This window comes from Eleutherodactylus coqui, chromosome 8 (assembly GCF_035609145.1).
Source record: "Eleutherodactylus coqui strain aEleCoq1 chromosome 8, aEleCoq1.hap1, whole genome shotgun sequence".
Classification (NCBI taxonomy): domain Eukaryota; kingdom Metazoa; phylum Chordata; class Amphibia; order Anura; family Eleutherodactylidae; genus Eleutherodactylus; species Eleutherodactylus coqui.
In genome coordinates this window covers 147,336,340-147,353,667 of record NC_089844.1, presented here as the reverse complement: position 1 = coordinate 147,353,667, position 17,328 = coordinate 147,336,340, and the positions used below count along the sequence as shown (strand labels likewise).

General features: G+C 52.7%; 1 protein-coding gene across 1 annotated transcript in view; it reads right to left on the bottom strand.

Annotated features, from left to right (window-relative positions):
• Nucleotides 1-17,328, bottom strand: part of LOC136576979 (uncharacterized) — a 450,480-nt gene that overhangs the window by 172,662 nt on the left and 260,490 nt on the right. The window lies entirely within an intron of this gene.

Below are 17,328 nucleotides of genomic sequence, written 5' to 3'. Positions count from 1 at the left end.
GTTAGTGTAGCACCACCCGCAAGGCGATTCATTATGGGCATCTCAAAGCAGCCATAGGCCCGCGCCCAGGGTAATGGCTCCAAATTGGCATTAGAACACAGTGCGGCCGGTGGTGCTGCAGCTGAACCCCAGGGGTGTAACACCTTACGGGGCCTGAAAACTGAAAGGTGGTACAACAGTGAACGGGAGCCTCCATGCCCAACCGTATCACATCTTCAATGAAAGCTGGAGCAACAGGGCACTAGAGAGTCCATGCCAGCCCGTATCACATCTTGCATCCAAGCAAAAGGTGGCCCTGCTTAGCACTAGAGCATCCATGCCCCCCGGTATCAAATCTTGTATCCAAGCTAAAGGCGGTGAAACAGGCTACTAGAGCCACCTTCCCCTTCTCCCACCCCCGTATCACATCTTATATGAAAGCTGGAGTGTCCCAGCAGGGCACTAGAGATTCCATGCCCGCTCGTATCACATCCTGAATCTAAGCAAGAGGTGGCCCAACTTGGCACTACAGCATCCATGCCCCACCACACCGTAGCACATCTTGTATCCAAGCTAGAGGCGGTACAGCAGGGTACCAGAGCCTCCAGGCCTGTCTATATGGCATCTCGTTTCCAAGCTAGACACTGAACCAGGATTATAGACGTAAACCGACACCTAGTTACATCGTGAGCCTCGTGTGGCGCAGAGCATTAGGGCAGTGGCCGTGCATGCTCTCGCTCACGACCTGAAGTATGAGGGTTCAAACCCCGCATAGGCCAGGTAGCCGGCTCAGGGTCGACTCAGCCTTCCATCCTTCCGAGGTCGGTGCAATGAGTACCCAGCTTGCTGGGGGGGTAGAGTGACAGCTGAGGGCATACCATCATGTATTCCGGTGGATTTCTGCGCAGCGCGCTCTACTTTTTACCTTAGTGGCCTATTTGGCTTTGTACCAGACCCCACCCTCTGGCCTCTGTATTCAATTGACCACTCATTTCACATCCTTTTACTCTAACTAGAGAAGAATTCAAAACCAACAAAACTTAAATCATCACCGCACAACATAGTTCCGTTACACACTGCAATTTCCCTGCCACACTCCCGTGGACGTCCATTTAACCCAACAGTTTGTATATATAGAAGACCAGAGAAAATCATTACAGGCCTCTTACATTCTGCACATGGCGCCAAGGCGCCATTTCTACCCGCAACCCGAACGCTGCACTGCCCACCAAGCTGTTAGCCACCAAAAACGTAGGTGGCTATGGGTGACGCTGACCCTCACCTGGGTTGGCTCGCCGGGCCTCGCAGCTCCACTGCCGCACCCCCTCGCCTTTGTGAGGGTCGACCCATAGTACCGCCCAATCGTGACTGTAAACCTGAGCACTATTTCTATGCCGCCAACCGCAGAGTCTTTGCCCTTAGGGAGACGCGCGCATTTTACTTATCACAACAGAACGCAAAATTCCGGCCGAAATCTTAGCTCCGCGTGCTGAAAACCCTGAAAGAGCCAACCGAAATTAACCGCTAAGAGATTGCCATTGGAAAAACAGTGGCTTTGTCACCTGCCTATCCGCTTATTCCACCAGCTCCTTTGCATACGTCACTAAGCAAGCGCTGTGATTGACTGGCACTGTAGCTTTATGGTTAGTGTAGCACCACCCGCAAGGCGATTCATTATGGGCATCTCAAAGCAGCCATAGGCCCGCGCCCAGGGTAATGGCTCCAAATTGGCATTAGAACACAGTGCGGCCGGTGGTGCTGCAGCTGAACCCCAGGGGTGTAACACCTTACGGGGCCTGAAAACTGAAAGCATTGTCGGAAGGGAGCTGATGACAGCTCAGCTGTCAGAGGTGGTACAACAGTGAACGGGAGCCTCCATGCCCAACCGTATCACATCTTCAATGAAAGCTGGAGCAACAGGGCACTAGAGAGTCCATGCCAGCCCGTATCACATCTTGCATCCAAGCAAAAGGTGGCCCTGCTTAGCACTAGAGCATCCATGCCCCCCGGTATCAAATCTTGTATCCAAGCTAAAGGCGGTGAAACAGGCTACTAGAGCCACCTTCCCCTTCTCCCACCCCCGTATCACATCTTATATGAAAGCTGGAGTGTCCCAGCAGGGCACTAGAGATTCCATGCCCGCTCGTATCACATCCTGAATCTAAGCAAGAGGTGGCCCAACTTGGCACTACAGCATCCATGCCCCACCACACCGTAGCACATCTTGTATCCAAGCTAGAGGCGGTACAGCAGGGTACCAGAGCCTCCAGGCCTGTCTATATGGCATCTCGTTTCCAAACTAGACACTGAACCAGGATTATAGACGTAAACCGACACCTAGTTACATCGTGAGCCTCGTGTGGCGCAGAGCATTAGGGCAGTGGCCGTGCATGCTCTCGCTCACGACCTGAAGTATGAGGGTTCAAACCCCGCATAGGCCAGGTAGCCGGCTCAGGGTCGACTCAGCCTTCCATCCTTCCGAGGTCGGTGCAATGAGTACCCAGCTTGCTGGGGGGTAGAGTGACAGCTGAGGGCATACCATCATGTATTCCGGTGGATTTCTGCGCAGCGCGCTCTACTTTTTACCTTAGTGGCCTATTTGGCTTTGTACCAGACCCCACCCTCTGGCCTCTGTATTCAATTGACCACTCATTTCACATCCTTTTACTCTAACTAGAGAAGAATTCAAAACCAACAAAACTTAAATCATCACCGCACAACATAGTTCCGTTACACACTGCAATTTCCCTGCCACACTCCCGTGGACGTCCATTTAACCCAACAGTTTGTATATATAGAAGACCAGAGAAAATCATTACAGGCCTCTTACATTCTGCACATGGCGCCAAGGCGCCATTTCTACCCGCAACCCGAACGCTGCACTGCCCACCAAGCTGTTAGCCACCAAAAACGTAGGTGGCTATGGGTGACGCTGACCCTCACCTGGGTTGGCTCGCCGGGCCTCGCAGCTCCACTGCCGCACCCAATCGCCTTTGTGAGGGTCGACCCATAGTACCGCCCAATCGTGACTGTAAACCTGAGCACTATTTCTATGCCGCCAACCGCAGAGTCTTTGCCCTTAGGGAGACGCGCGCATTTTACTTGTCACAACAGAACGCAAAATTCCGGCCGAAATCTTAGCTCCGCGTGCTGAAAACCCTGAAAGAGCCAACCGAAATTAACCGCTAAGAGATTGCCATTGGAAAAACAGTGGCTTTGTCACCTGCCTATCCGCTTATTCCACCAGCTCCTTTGCATACGTCACTAAGCAAGCGCTGTGATTGACTGGCACTGTAGCTTTATGGTTAGTGTAGCACCACCCGCAAGGCGATTCATTATGGGCATCTCAAAGCAGCCATAGGCCCGCGCCCAGGGTAATGGCTCCAAATTGGCATTAGAACACAGTGCGGCCGGTGGTGCTGCAGCTGAACCCCAGGGGTGTAACACCTTACGGGGCCTGAAAACTGAAAGCATTGTCGGAAGGGAGCTGATGACAGCTCAGCTGTCAGAGGTGGTACAACAGTGAACGGGAGCCTCCATGCCCAACCGTATCACATCTTCAATGAAAGCTGGAGCAACAGGGCACTAGAGAGTCCATGCCAGCCCGTATCACATCTTGCATCCAAGCAAAAGGTGGCCCTGCTTAGCACTAGAGCATCCATGCCCCCCGGTATCAAATCTTGTATCCAAGCTAAAGGCGGTGAAACAGGCTACTAGAGCCACCTTCCCCTTCTCCCACCCCCGTATCACATCTTATATGAAAGCTGGAGTGTCCCAGCAGGGCACTAGAGATTCCATGCCCGCTCGTATCACATCCTGAATCTAAGCAAGAGGTGGCCCAACTTGGCACTACAGCATCCATGCCCCACCACACCGTAGCACATCTTGTATCCAAGCTAGAGGCGGTACAGCAGGGTACCAGAGCCTCCAGGCCTGTCTATATGGCATCTCGTTTCCAAGCTAGACACTGAACCAGGATTATAGCCGTAAACCGACACCTAGTTACATCGTGAGCCTCGTGTGGCGCAGAGCATTAGGGCAGTGGCCGTGCATGCTCTCGCTCACGACCTGAAGTATGAGGGTTCAAACCCCGCATAGGCCAGGTAGCCGGCTCAGGGTCGACTCAGCCTTCCATCCTTCCGAGGTCGGTGCAATGAGTACCCAGCTTGCTGGGGGGTAGAGTGACAGCTGAGGGCATACCATCATGTATTCCGGTGGATTTCTGCGCAGCGCGCTCTACTTTTTACCTTAGTGGCCTATTTGGCTTTGTACCAGACCCCACCCTCTGGCCTCTGTATTCAATTGACCACTCATTTCACATCCTTTTACTCTAACTAGAGAAGAATTCAAAACCAACAAAACTTAAATCATCACCGCACAACATAGTTCCGTTACACACTGCAATTTCCCTGCCACACTCCCGTGGACGTCCATTTAACCCAACAGTTTGTATATATAGAAGACCAGAGAAAATCATTACAGGCCTCTTACATTCTGCACATGGCGCCAAGGCGCCATTTCTACCCGCAACCCGAACGCTGCACTGCCCACCAAGCTGTTAGCCACCAAAAACGTAGGTGGCTATGGGTGACGCTGACCCTCACCTGGGTTGGCTCGCCGGGCCTCGCAGCTCCACTGCCGCACCCAATCGCCTTTGTGAGGGTCGACCCATAGTACCGCCCAATCGTGACTGTAAACCTGAGCACTATTTCTATGCCGCCAACCGCAGAGTCTTTGCCCTTAGGGAGACGCGCGCATTTTACTTGTCACAACAGAACGCAAAATTCCGGCCGAAATCTTAGCTCCGCGTGCTGAAAACCCTGAAAGAGCCAACCGAAATTAACCGCTAAGAGATTGCCATTGGAAAAACAGTGGCTTTGTCACCTGCCTATCCGCTTATTCCACCAGCTCCTTTGCATACGTCACTAAGCAAGCGCTGTGATTGACTGGCACTGTAGCTTTATGGTTAGTGTAGCACCACCCGCAAGGCGATTCATTATGGGCATCTCAAAGCAGCCATAGGCCCGCGCCCAGGGTAATGGCTCCAAATTGGCATTAGAACACAGTGCGGCCGGTGGTGCTGCAGCTGAACCCCAGGGGTGTAACACCTTACGGGGCCTGAAAACTGAAAGCATTGTCGGAAGGGAGCTGATGACAGCTCAGCTGTCAGAGGTGGTACAACAGTGAACGGGAGCCTCCATGCCCAACCGTATCACATCTTCAATGAAAGCTGGAGCAACAGGGCACTAGAGAGTCCATGCCAGCCCGTATCACATCTTGCATCCAAGCAAAAGGTGGCCCTGCTTAGCACTAGAGCATCCATGCCCCCCGGTATCAAATCTTGTATCCAAGCTAAAGGCGGTGAAACAGGCTACTAGAGCCACCTTCCCCTTCTCCCACCCCCGTATCACATCTTATATGAAAGCTGGAGTGTCCCAGCAGGGCACTAGAGATTCCATGCCCGCTCGTATCACATCCTGAATCTAAGCAAGAGGTGGCCCAACTTGGCACTACAGCATCCATGCCCCACCACACCGTAGCACATCTTGTATCCAAGCTAGAGGCGGTACAGCAGGGTACCAGAGCCTCCAGGCCTGTCTATATGGCATCTCGTTTCCAAGCTAGACACTGAACCAGGATTATAGCCGTAAACCGACACCTAGTTACATCGTGAGCCTCGTGTGGCGCAGAGCATTAGGGCAGTGGCCGTGCATGCTCTCGCTCACGACCTGAAGTATGAGGGTTCAAACCCCGCATAGGCCAGGTAGCCGGCTCAGGGTCGACTCAGCCTTCCATCCTTCCGAGGTCGGTGCAATGAGTACCCAGCTTGCTGGGGGGGTAGAGTGACAGCTGAGGGCATACCATCATGTATTCTGGTGGATTTCTGCGCAGCGCGCTCTACTTTTTACCTTAGTGGCCTATTTGGCTTTGTACCAGACCCCACCCTCTGGCCTCTGTATTCAATTGACCACTCATTTCACATCCTTTTACTCTAACTAGAGAAGAATTCAAAACCAACAAAACTTAAATCATCACCGCACAACATAGTTCCGTTACACACTGCAATTTCCCTGCCACACTCCCGTGGACGTCCATTTAACCCAACAGTTTGTATATATAGAAGACCAGAGAAAATCATTACAGGCCTCTTACATTCTGCACATGGCGCCAAGGCGCCATTTCTACCCGCAACCCGAACGCTGCACTGCCCACCAAGCTGTTAGCCACCAAAAACGTAGGTGGCTATGGGTGACGCTGACCCTCACCTGGGTTGGCTCGCCGGGCCTCGCAGTTCCACTGCCGCACCCAATCGCCTTTGTGAGGGTCGACCCATAGTACCGCCCAATCGTGACTGTAAACCTGAGCACTATTTCTATGCCGCCAACCGCAGAGTCTTTGCCCTTAGGGAGACGCGCGCATTTTACTTGTCACAACAGAACGCAAAATTCCGGCCGAAATCTTAGCTCCGCGTGCTGAAAACCCTGAAAGAGCCAACCGAAATTAACCGCTAAGAGATTGCCATTGGAAAAACAGTGGCTTTGTCACCTGCCTATCCGCTTATTCCACCAGCTCCTTTGCATACGTCACTAAGCAAGCGCTGTGATTGACTGGCACTGTAGCTTTATGGTTAGTGTAGCACCACCCGCAAGGCGATTCATTATGGGCATCTCAAAGCAGCCATAGGCCCGCGCCCAGGGTAATGGCTCCAAATTGGCATTAGAACACAGTGCGGCCGGTGGTGCTGCAGCTGAACCCCAGGGGTGTAACACCTTACGGGGCCTGAAAACTGAAAGCATTGTCGGAAGGGAGCTGATGACAGCTCAGCTGTCAGAGGTGGTACAACAGTGAACGGGAGCCTCCATGCCCAACCGTATCACATCTTCAATGAAAGCTGGAGCAACAGGGCACTAGAGAGTCCATGCCAGCCCGTATCACATCTTGCATCCAAGCAAAAGGTGGCCCTGCTTAGCACTAGAGCATCCATGCCCCCCGGTATCAAATCTTGTATCCAAGCTAAAGGCGGTGAAACAGGCTACTAGAGCCACCTTCCCCTTCTCCCACCCCCGTATCACATCTTATATGAAAGCTGGAGTGTCCCAGCAGGGCACTAGAGATTCCATGCCCGCTCGTATCACATCCTGAATCTAAGCAAGAGGTGGCCCAACTTGGCACTACAGCATCCATGCCCCACCACACCGTAGCACATCTTGTATCCAAGCTAGAGGCGGTACAGCAGGGTACCAGAGCCTCCAGGCCTGTCTATATGGCATCTCGTTTCCAAGCTAGACACTGAACCAGGATTATAGCCGTAAACCGACACCTAGTTACATTGTGAGCCTCGTGTGGCGCAGAGCATTAGGGCAGTGGCCGTGCATGCTCTCGCTCACGACCTGAAGTATGAGGGTTCAAACCCCGCATAGGCCAGGTAGCCGGCTCAGGGTCGACTCAGCCTTCCATCCTTCCGAGGTCGGTGCAATGAGTACCCAGCTTGCTGGGGGGGTAGAGTGACAGCTGAGGGCATACCATCATGTATTCCGGTGGATTTCTGCGCAGCGCGCTCTACTTTTTACCTTAGTGGCCTATTTGGCTTTGTACCAGACCCCACCCTCTGGCCTCTGTATTCAATTGACCACTCATTTCACATCCTTTTACTCTAACTAGAGAAGAATTCAAAACCAACAAAACTTAAATCATCACCGCACAACATAGTTCCGTTACACACTGCAATTTCCCTGCCACACTCCCGTGGACGTCCATTTAACCCAACAGTTTGTATATATAGAAGACCAGAGAAAATCATTACAGGCCTCTTACATTCTGCACATGGCGCCAAGGCGCCATTTCTACCCGCAACCCGAACGCTGCACTGCCCACCAAGCTGTTAGCCACCAAAAACGTAGGTGGCTATGGGTGACGCTGACCCTCACCTGGGTTGGCTCGCCGGGCCTCGCAGCTCCACTGCCGCACCCCCTCGCCTTTGTGAGGGTCGACCCATAGTACCGCCCAATCGTGACTGTAAACCTGAGCACTATTTCTATGCCGCCAACCGCAGAGTCTTTGCCCTCAGGGAGACGCGCGCATTTTACTTATCACAACAGAACGCAAAATTCCGGCCGAAATCTTAGCTCCGCGTGCTGAAAACCCTGAAAGAGCCAACCGAAATTAACCGCTAAGAGATTGCCATTGGAAAAACAGTGGCTTTGTCACCTGCCTATCCGCTTATTCCACCAGCTCCTTTGCATACGTCACTAAGCAAGCGCTGTGATTGACTGGCACTGTAGCTTTATGGTTAGTGTAGCACCACCCGCAAGGCGATTCATTATGGGCATCTCAAAGCAGCCATAGGCCCGCGCCCAGGGTAATGGCTCCAAATTGGCATTAGAACACAGTGCGGCCGGTGGTGCTGCAGCTGAACCCCAGGGGTGTAACACCTTACGGGGCCTGAAAACTGAAAGGTGGTACAACAGTGAACGGGAGCCTCCATGCCCAACCGTATCACATCTTCAATGAAAGCTGGAGCAACAGGGCACTAGAGAGTCCATGCCAGCCCGTATCACATCTTGCATCCAAGCAAAAGGTGGCCCTGCTTAGCACTAGAGCATCCATGCCCCCCGGTATCAAATCTTGTATCCAAGCTAAAGGCGGTGAAACAGGCTACTAGAGCCACCTTCCCCTTCTCCCACCCCCGTATCACATCTTATATGAAAGCTGGAGTGTCCCAGCAGGGCACTAGAGATTCCATGCCCGCTCGTATCACATCCTGAATCTAAGCAAGAGGTGGCCCAACTTGGCACTACAGCATCCATGCCCCACCACACCGTAGCACATCTTGTATCCAAGCTAGAGGCGGTACAGCAGGGTACCAGAGCCTCCAGGCCTGTCTATATGGCATCTCGTTTCCAAGCTAGACACTGAACCAGGATTATAGACGTAAACCGACACCTAGTTACATCGTGAGCCTCGTGTGGCGCAGAGCATTAGGGCAGTGGCCGTGCATGCTCTCGCTCACGACCTGAAGTATGAGGGTTCAAACCCCGCATAGGCCAGGTAGCCGGCTCAGGGTCGACTCAGCCTTCCATCCTTCCGAGGTCGGTGCAATGAGTACCCAGCTTGCTGGGGGGGTAGAGTGACAGCTGAGGGCATACCATCATGTATTCCGGTGGATTTCTGCGCAGCGCGCTCTACTTTTTACCTTAGTGGCCTATTTGGCTTTGTACCAGACCCCACCCTCTGGCCTCTGTATTCAATTGACCACTCATTTCACATCCTTTTACTCTAACTAGAGAAGAATTCAAAACCAACAAAACTTAAATCATCACCGCACAACATAGTTCCGTTACACACTGCAATTTCCCTGCCACACTCCCGTGGACGTCCATTTAACCCAACAGTTTGTATATATAGAAGACCAGAGAAAATCATTACAGGCCTCTTACATTCTGCACATGGCGCCAAGGCGCCATTTCTACCCGCAACCCGAACGCTGCACTGCCCACCAAGCTGTTAGCCACCAAAAACGTAGGTGGCTATGGGTGACGCTGACCCTCACCTGGGTTGGCTCGCCGGGCCTCGCAGCTCCACTGCCGCACCCCCTCGCCTTTGTGAGGGTCGACCCATAGTACCGCCCAATCGTGACTGTAAACCTGAGCACTATTTCTATGCCGCCAACCGCAGAGTCTTTGCCCTTAGGGAGACGCGCGCATTTTACTTATCACAACAGAACGCAAAATTCCGGCCGAAATCTTAGCTCCGCGTGCTGAAAACCCTGAAAGAGCCAACCGAAATTAACCGCTAAGAGATTGCCATTGGAAAAACAGTGGCTTTGTCACCTGCCTATCCGCTTATTCCACCAGCTCCTTTGCATACGTCACTAAGCAAGCGCTGTGATTGACTGGCACTGTAGCTTTATGGTTAGTGTAGCACCACCCGCAAGGCGATTCATTATGGGCATCTCAAAGCAGCCATAGGCCCGCGCCCAGGGTAATGGCTCCAAATTGGCATTAGAACACAGTGCGGCCGGTGGTGCTGCAGCTGAACCCCAGGGGTGTAACACCTTACGGGGCCTGAAAACTGAAAGCATTGTCGGAAGGGAGCTGATGACAGCTCAGCTGTCAGAGGTGGTACAACAGTGAACGGGAGCCTCCATGCCCAACCGTATCACATCTTCAATGAAAGCTGGAGCAACAGGGCACTAGAGAGTCCATGCCAGCCCGTATCACATCTTGCATCCAAGCAAAAGGTGGCCCTGCTTAGCACTAGAGCATCCATGCCCCCCGGTATCAAATCTTGTATCCAAGCTAAAGGCGGTGAAACAGGCTACTAGAGCCACCTTCCCCTTCTCCCACCCCCGTATCACATCTTATATGAAAGCTGGAGTGTCCCAGCAGGGCACTAGAGATTCCATGCCCGCTCGTATCACATCCTGAATCTAAGCAAGAGGTGGCCCAACTTGGCACTACAGCATCCATGCCCCACCACACCGTAGCACATCTTGTATCCAAGCTAGAGGCGGTACAGCAGGGTACCAGAGCCTCCAGGCCTGTCTATATGGCATCTCGTTTCCAAGCTAGACACTGAACCAGGATTATAGACGTAAACCGACACCTAGTTACATCGTGAGCCTCGTGTGGCGCAGAGCATTAGGGCAGTGGCCGTGCATGCTCTCGCTCACGACCTGAAGTATGAGGGTTCAAACCCCGCATAGGCCAGGTAGCCGGCTCAGGGTCGACTCAGCCTTCCATCCTTCCGAGGTCGGTGCAATGAGTACCCAGCTTGCTGGGGGGTAGAGTGACAGCTGAGGGCATACCATCATGTATTCCGGTGGATTTCTGCGCAGCGCGCTCTACTTTTTACCTTAGTGGCCTATTTGGCTTTGTACCAGACCCCACCCTCTGGCCTCTGTATTCAATTGACCACTCATTTCACATCCTTTTACTCTAACTAGAGAAGAATTCAAAACCAACAAAACTTAAATCATCACCGCACAACATAGTTCCGTTACACACTGCAATTTCCCTGCCACACTCCCGTGGACGTCCATTTAACCCAACAGTTTGTATATATAGAAGACCAGAGAAAATCATTACAGGCCTCTTACATTCTGCACATGGCGCCAAGGCGCCATTTCTACCCGCAACCCGAACGCTGCACTGCCCACCAAGCTGTTAGCCCCCAAAAACGTAGGTGGCTATGGGTGACGCTGACCCTCACCTGGGTTGGCTCGCCGGGCCTCGCAGCTCCACTGCCGCACCCCCTCGCCTTTGTGAGGGTCGACCCATAGTACCGCCCAATCGTGACTGTAAACCTGAGCACTATTTCTATGCCGCCAACCGCAGAGTCTTTGCCCTTAGGGAGACGCGCGCATTTTACTTATCACAACAGAACGCAAAATTCCGGCCGAAATCTTAGCTCCGCGTGCTGAAAACCCTGAAAGAGCCAACCGAAATTAACCGCTAAGAGATTGCCATTGGAAAAACAGTGGCTTTGTCACCTGCCTATCCGCTTATTCCACCAGCTCCTTTGCATACGTCACTAAGCAAGCGCTGTGATTGACTGGCACTGTAGCTTTATGGTTAGTGTAGCACCACCCGCAAGGCGATTCATTATGGGCATCTCAAAGCAGCCATAGGCCCGCGCCCAGGGTAATGGCTCCAAATTGGCATTAGAACACAGTGCGGCCGGTGGTGCTGCAGCTGAACCCCAGGGGTGTAACACCTTACGGGGCCTGAAAACTGAAAGCATTGTCGGAAGGGAGCTGATGACAGCTCAGCTGTCAGAGGTGGTACAACAGTGAACGGGAGCCTCCATGCCCAACCGTATCACATCTTCAATGAAAGCTGGAGCAACAGGGCACTAGAGAGTCCATGCCAGCCCGTATCACATCTTGCATCCAAGCAAAAGGTGGCCCTGCTTAGCACTAGAGCATCCATGCCCCCCGGTATCAAATCTTGTATCCAAGCTAAAGGCGGTGAAACAGGCTACTAGAGCCACCTTCCCCTTCTCCCACCCCCGTATCACATCTTATATGAAAGCTGGAGTGTCCCAGCAGGGCACTAGAGATTCCATGCCCGCTCGTATCACATCCTGAATCTAAGCAAGAGGTGGCCCAACTTGGCACTACAGCATCCATGCCCCACCACACCGTAGCACATCTTGTATCCAAGCTAGAGGCGGTACAGCAGGGTACCAGAGCCTCCAGGCCTGTCTATATGGCATCTCGTTTCCAAGCTAGACACTGAACCAGGATTATAGACGTAAACCGACACCTAGTTACATCGTGAGCCTCGTGTGGCGCAGAGCATTAGGGCAGTGGCCGTGCATGCTCTCGCTCACGACCTGAAGTATGAGGGTTCAAACCCCGCATAGGCCAGGTAGCCGGCTCAGGGTCGACTCATCCTTCCGAGGTCGGTGCAATGAGTACCCAGCTTGCTGGGGGGGTAGAGTGACAGCTGAGGGCATACCATCATGTATTCCGGTGGATTTCTGCGCAGCGTGCTCTACTTTTTACCTTAGTGGCCTATTTGGCTTTGTACCAGACCCCACCCTCTGGCCTCTGTATTCAATTGACCACTCATTTCACATCCTTTTACTCTAACTAGAGAAGAATTCAAAACCAACAAAACTTAAATCATCACCGCACAACATAGTTCCGTTACACACTGCAATTTCCCTGCCACACTCCCGTGGACGTCCATTTAACCCAACAGTTTGTATATATAGAAGACCAGAGAAAATCATTACAGGCCTCTTACATTCTGCACATGGCGCCAAGGCGCCATTTCTACCCGCAACCCGAACGCTGCACTGCCCACCAAGCTGTTAGCCACCAAAAACGTAGGTGGCTATGGGTGACGCTGACCCTCACCTGGGTTGGCTCGCCGGGCCTCGCAGCTCCACTGCCGCACCCAATCGCCTTTGTGAGGGTCGACCCATAGTACCGCCCAATCGTGACTGTAAACCTGAGCACTATTTCTATGCCGCCAACCGCAGAGTCTTTGCCCTTAGGGAGACGCGCGCATTTTACTTGTCACAACAGAACGCAAAATTCCGGCCGAAATCTTAGCTCCGCGTGCTGAAAACCCTGAAAGAGCCAACCGAAATTAACCGCTAAGAGATTGCCATTGGAAAAACAGTGGCTTTGTCACCTGCCTATCCGCTTATTCCACCAGCTCCTTTGCATACGTCACTAAGCAAGCGCTGTGATTGACTGGCACTGTAGCTTTATGGTTAGTGTAGCACCACCCGCAAGGCGATTCATTATGGGCATCTCAAAGCAGCCATAGGCCCGCGCCCAGGGTAATGGCTCCAAATTGGCATTAGAACACAGTGCGGCCGGTGGTGCTGCAGCTGAACCCCAGGGGTGTAACACCTTACGGGGCCTGAAAACTGAAAGCATTGTCGGAAGGGAGCTGATGACAGCTCAGCTGTCAGAGGTGGTACAACAGTGAACGGGAGCCTCCATGCCCAACCGTATCACATCTTCAATGAAAGCTGGAGCAACAGGGCACTAGAGAGTCCATGCCAGCCCGTATCACATCTTGCATCCAAGCAAAAGGTGGCCCTGCTTAGCACTAGAGCATCCATGCCCCCCGGTATCAAATCTTGTATCCAAGCTAAAGGCGGTGAAACAGGCTACTAGAGCCACCTTCCCCTTCTCCCACCCCCGTATCACATCTTATATGAAAGCTGGAGTGTCCCAGCAGGGCACTAGAGATTCCATGCCCGCTCGTATCACATCCTGAATCTAAGCAAGAGGTGGCCCAACTTGGCACTACAGCATCCATGCCCCACCACACCGTAGCACATCTTGTATCCAAGCTAGAGGCGGTACAGCAGGGTACCAGAGCCTCCAGGCCTGTCTATATGGCATCTCGTTTCCAAGCTAGACACTGAACCAGGATTATAGCCGTAAACCGACACCTAGTTACATCGTGAGCCTCGTGTGGCGCAGAGCATTAGGGCAGTGGCCGTGCATGCTCTTGCTCACGACCTGAAGTATGAGGGTTCAAACCCCGCATAGGCCAGGTAGCCGGCTCAGGGTCGACTCAGCCTTCCATCCTTCCGAGGTCGGTGCAATGAGTACCCAGCTTGCTGGGGGGGTAGAGTGACAGCTGAGGGCATACCATCATGTATTCTGGTGGATTTCTGCGCAGCGCGCTCTACTTTTTACCTTAGTGGCCTATTTGGCTTTGTACCAGACCCCACCCTCTGGCCTCTGTATTCAATTGACCACTCATTTCACATCCTTTTACTCTAACTAGAGAAGAATTCAAAACCAACAAAACTTAAATCATCACCGCACAACATAGTTCCGTTACACACTGCAATTTCCCTGCCACACTCCCGTGGACGTCCATTTAACCCAACAGTTTGTATATATAGAAGACCAGAGAAAATCATTACAGGCCTCTTACATTCTGCACATGGCGCCAAGGCGCCATTTCTACCCGCAACCCGAACGCTGCACTGCCCACCAAGCTGTTAGCCACCAAAAACGTAGGTGGCTATGGGTGACGCTGACCCTCACCTGGGTTGGCTCGCCGGGCCTCGCAGTTCCACTGCCGCACCCAATCGCCTTTGTGAGGGTCGACCCATAGTACCGCCCAATCGTGACTGTAAACCTGAGCACTATTTCTATGCCGCCAACCGCAGAGTCTTTGCCCTTAGGGAGACGCGCGCATTTTACTTGTCACAACAGAACGCAAAATTCCGGCCGAAATCTTAGCTCCGCGTGCTGAAAACCCTGAAAGAGCCAACCGAAATTAACCGCTAAGAGATTGCCATTGGAAAAACAGTGGCTTTGTCACCTGCCTATCCGCTTATTCCACCAGCTCCTTTGCATACGTCACTAAGCAAGCGCTGTGATTGACTGGCACTGTAGCTTTATGGTTAGTGTAGCACCACCCGCAAGGCGATTCATTATGGGCATCTCAAAGCAGCCATAGGCCCGCGCCCAGGGTAATGGCTCCAAATTGGCATTAGAACACAGTGCGGCCGGTGGTGCTGCAGCTGAACCCCAGGGGTGTAACACCTTACGGGGCCTGAAAACTGAAAGCATTGTCGGAAGGGAGCTGATGACAGCTCAGCTGTCAGAGGTGGTACAACAGTGAACGGGAGCCTCCATGCCCAACCGTATCACATCTTCAATGAAAGCTGGAGCAACAGGGCACTAGAGAGTCCATGCCAGCCCGTATCACATCTTGCATCCAAGCAAAAGGTGGCCCTGCTTAGCACTAGAGCATCCATGCCCCCCGGTATCAAATCTTGTATCCAAGCTAAAGGCGGTGAAACAGGCTACTAGAGCCACCTTCCCCTTCTCCCACCCCCGTATCACATCTTATATGAAAGCTGGAGTGTCCCAGCAGGGCACTAGAGATTCCATGCCCGCTCGTATCACATCCTGAATCTAAGCAAGAGGTGGCCCAACTTGGCACTACAGCATCCATGCCCCACCACACCGTAGCACATCTTGTATCCAAGCTAGAGGCGGTACAGCAGGGTACCAGAGCCTCCAGGCCTGTCTATATGGCATCTCGTTTCCAAGCTAGACACTGAACCAGGATTATAGCCGTAAACCGACACCTAGTTACATCGTGAGCCTCGTGTGGCGCAGAGCATTAGGGCAGTGGCCGTGCATGCTCTCGCTCACGACCTGAAGTATGAGGGTTCAAACCCCGCATAGGCCAGGTAGCCGGCTCAGGGTCGACTCAGCCTTCCATCCTTCCGAGGTCGGTGCAATGAGTACCCAGCTTGCTGGGGGGGTAGAGTGACAGCTGAGGGCATACCATCATGTATTCCGGTGGATTTCTGCGCAGCGCGCTCTACTTTTTACCTTAGTGGCCTATTTGGCTTTGTACCAGACCCCACCCTCTGGCCTCTGTATTCAATTGACCACTCATTTCACATCCTTTTACTCTAACTAGAGAAGAATTCAAAACCAACAAAACTTAAATCATCACCGCACAACATAGTTCCGTTACACACTGCAATTTCCCTGCCACACTCCCGTGGACGTCCATTTAACCCAACAGTTTGTATATATAGAAGACCAGAGAAAATCATTACAGGCCTCTTACATTCTGCACATGGCGCCAAGGCGCCATTTCTACCCGCAACCCGAACGCTGCACTGCCCACCAAGCTGTTAGCCACCAAAAACGTAGGTGGCTATGGGTGACGCTGACCCTCACCTGGGTTGGCTCGCCGGGCCTCGCAGCTCCACTGCCGCACCCCCTCGCCTTTGTGAGGGTCGACCCATAGTACCGCCCAATCGTGACTGTAAACCTGAGCACTATTTCTATGCCGCCAACCGCAGAGTCTTTGCCCTTAGGGAGACGCGCGCATTTTACTTATCACAACAGAACGCAAAATTCCGGCCGAAATCTTAGCTCCGCGTGCTGAAAACCCTGAAAGAGCCAACCGAAATTAACCGCTAAGAGATTGCCATTGGAAAAGCAGTGGCTTTGTCACCTGCCTATCCGCTTATTCCACCAGCTCCTTTGCATACGTCACTAAGCAAGCGCTGTGATTGACTGGCACTGTAGCTTTATGGTTAGTGTAGCACCACCCGCAAGGCGATTCATTATGGGCATCTCAAAGCAGCCATAGGCCCGCGCCCAGGGTAATGGCTCCAAATTGGCATTAGAACACAGTGCGGCCGGTGGTGCTGCAGCTGAACCCCAGGGGTGTAACACCTTACGGGGCCTGAAAACTGAAAGCATTGTCGGAAGGGAGCTGATGACAGCTCAGCTGTCAGAGGTGGTACAACAGTGAACGGGAGCCTCCATGCCCAACCGTATCACATCTTCAATGAAAGCTGGAGCAACAGGGCACTAGAGAGTCCATGCCAGCCCGTATCACATCTTGCATCCAAGCAAAAGGTGGCCCTGCTTAGCACTAGAGCATCCATGCCCCCCGGTATCAAATCTTGTATCCAAGCTAAAGGCGGTGAAACAGGCTACTAGAGCCACCTTCCCCTTCTCCCACCCCCGTATCACATCTTATATGAAAGCTGGAGTGTCCCAGCAGGGCACTAGAGATTCCATGCCCGCTCGTATCACATCCTGAATCTAAGCAAGAGGTGGCCCAACTTGGCACTACAGCATCCATGCCCCACCACACCGTAGCACATCTTGTATCCAAGCTAGAGGCGGTACAGCAGGGTACCAGAGCCTCCAGGCCTGTCTATATGGCATCTCGTTTCCAAGCTAGACACTGAACCAGGATTATAGCCGTAAACCGACACCTAGTTACATCGTGAGCCTCGTGTGGCGCAGAGCATTAGGGCAGTGGCCGTGCATGCTCTCGCTCACGACCTGAAGTATGAGGGTTCAAACCCCGCATAGGCCAG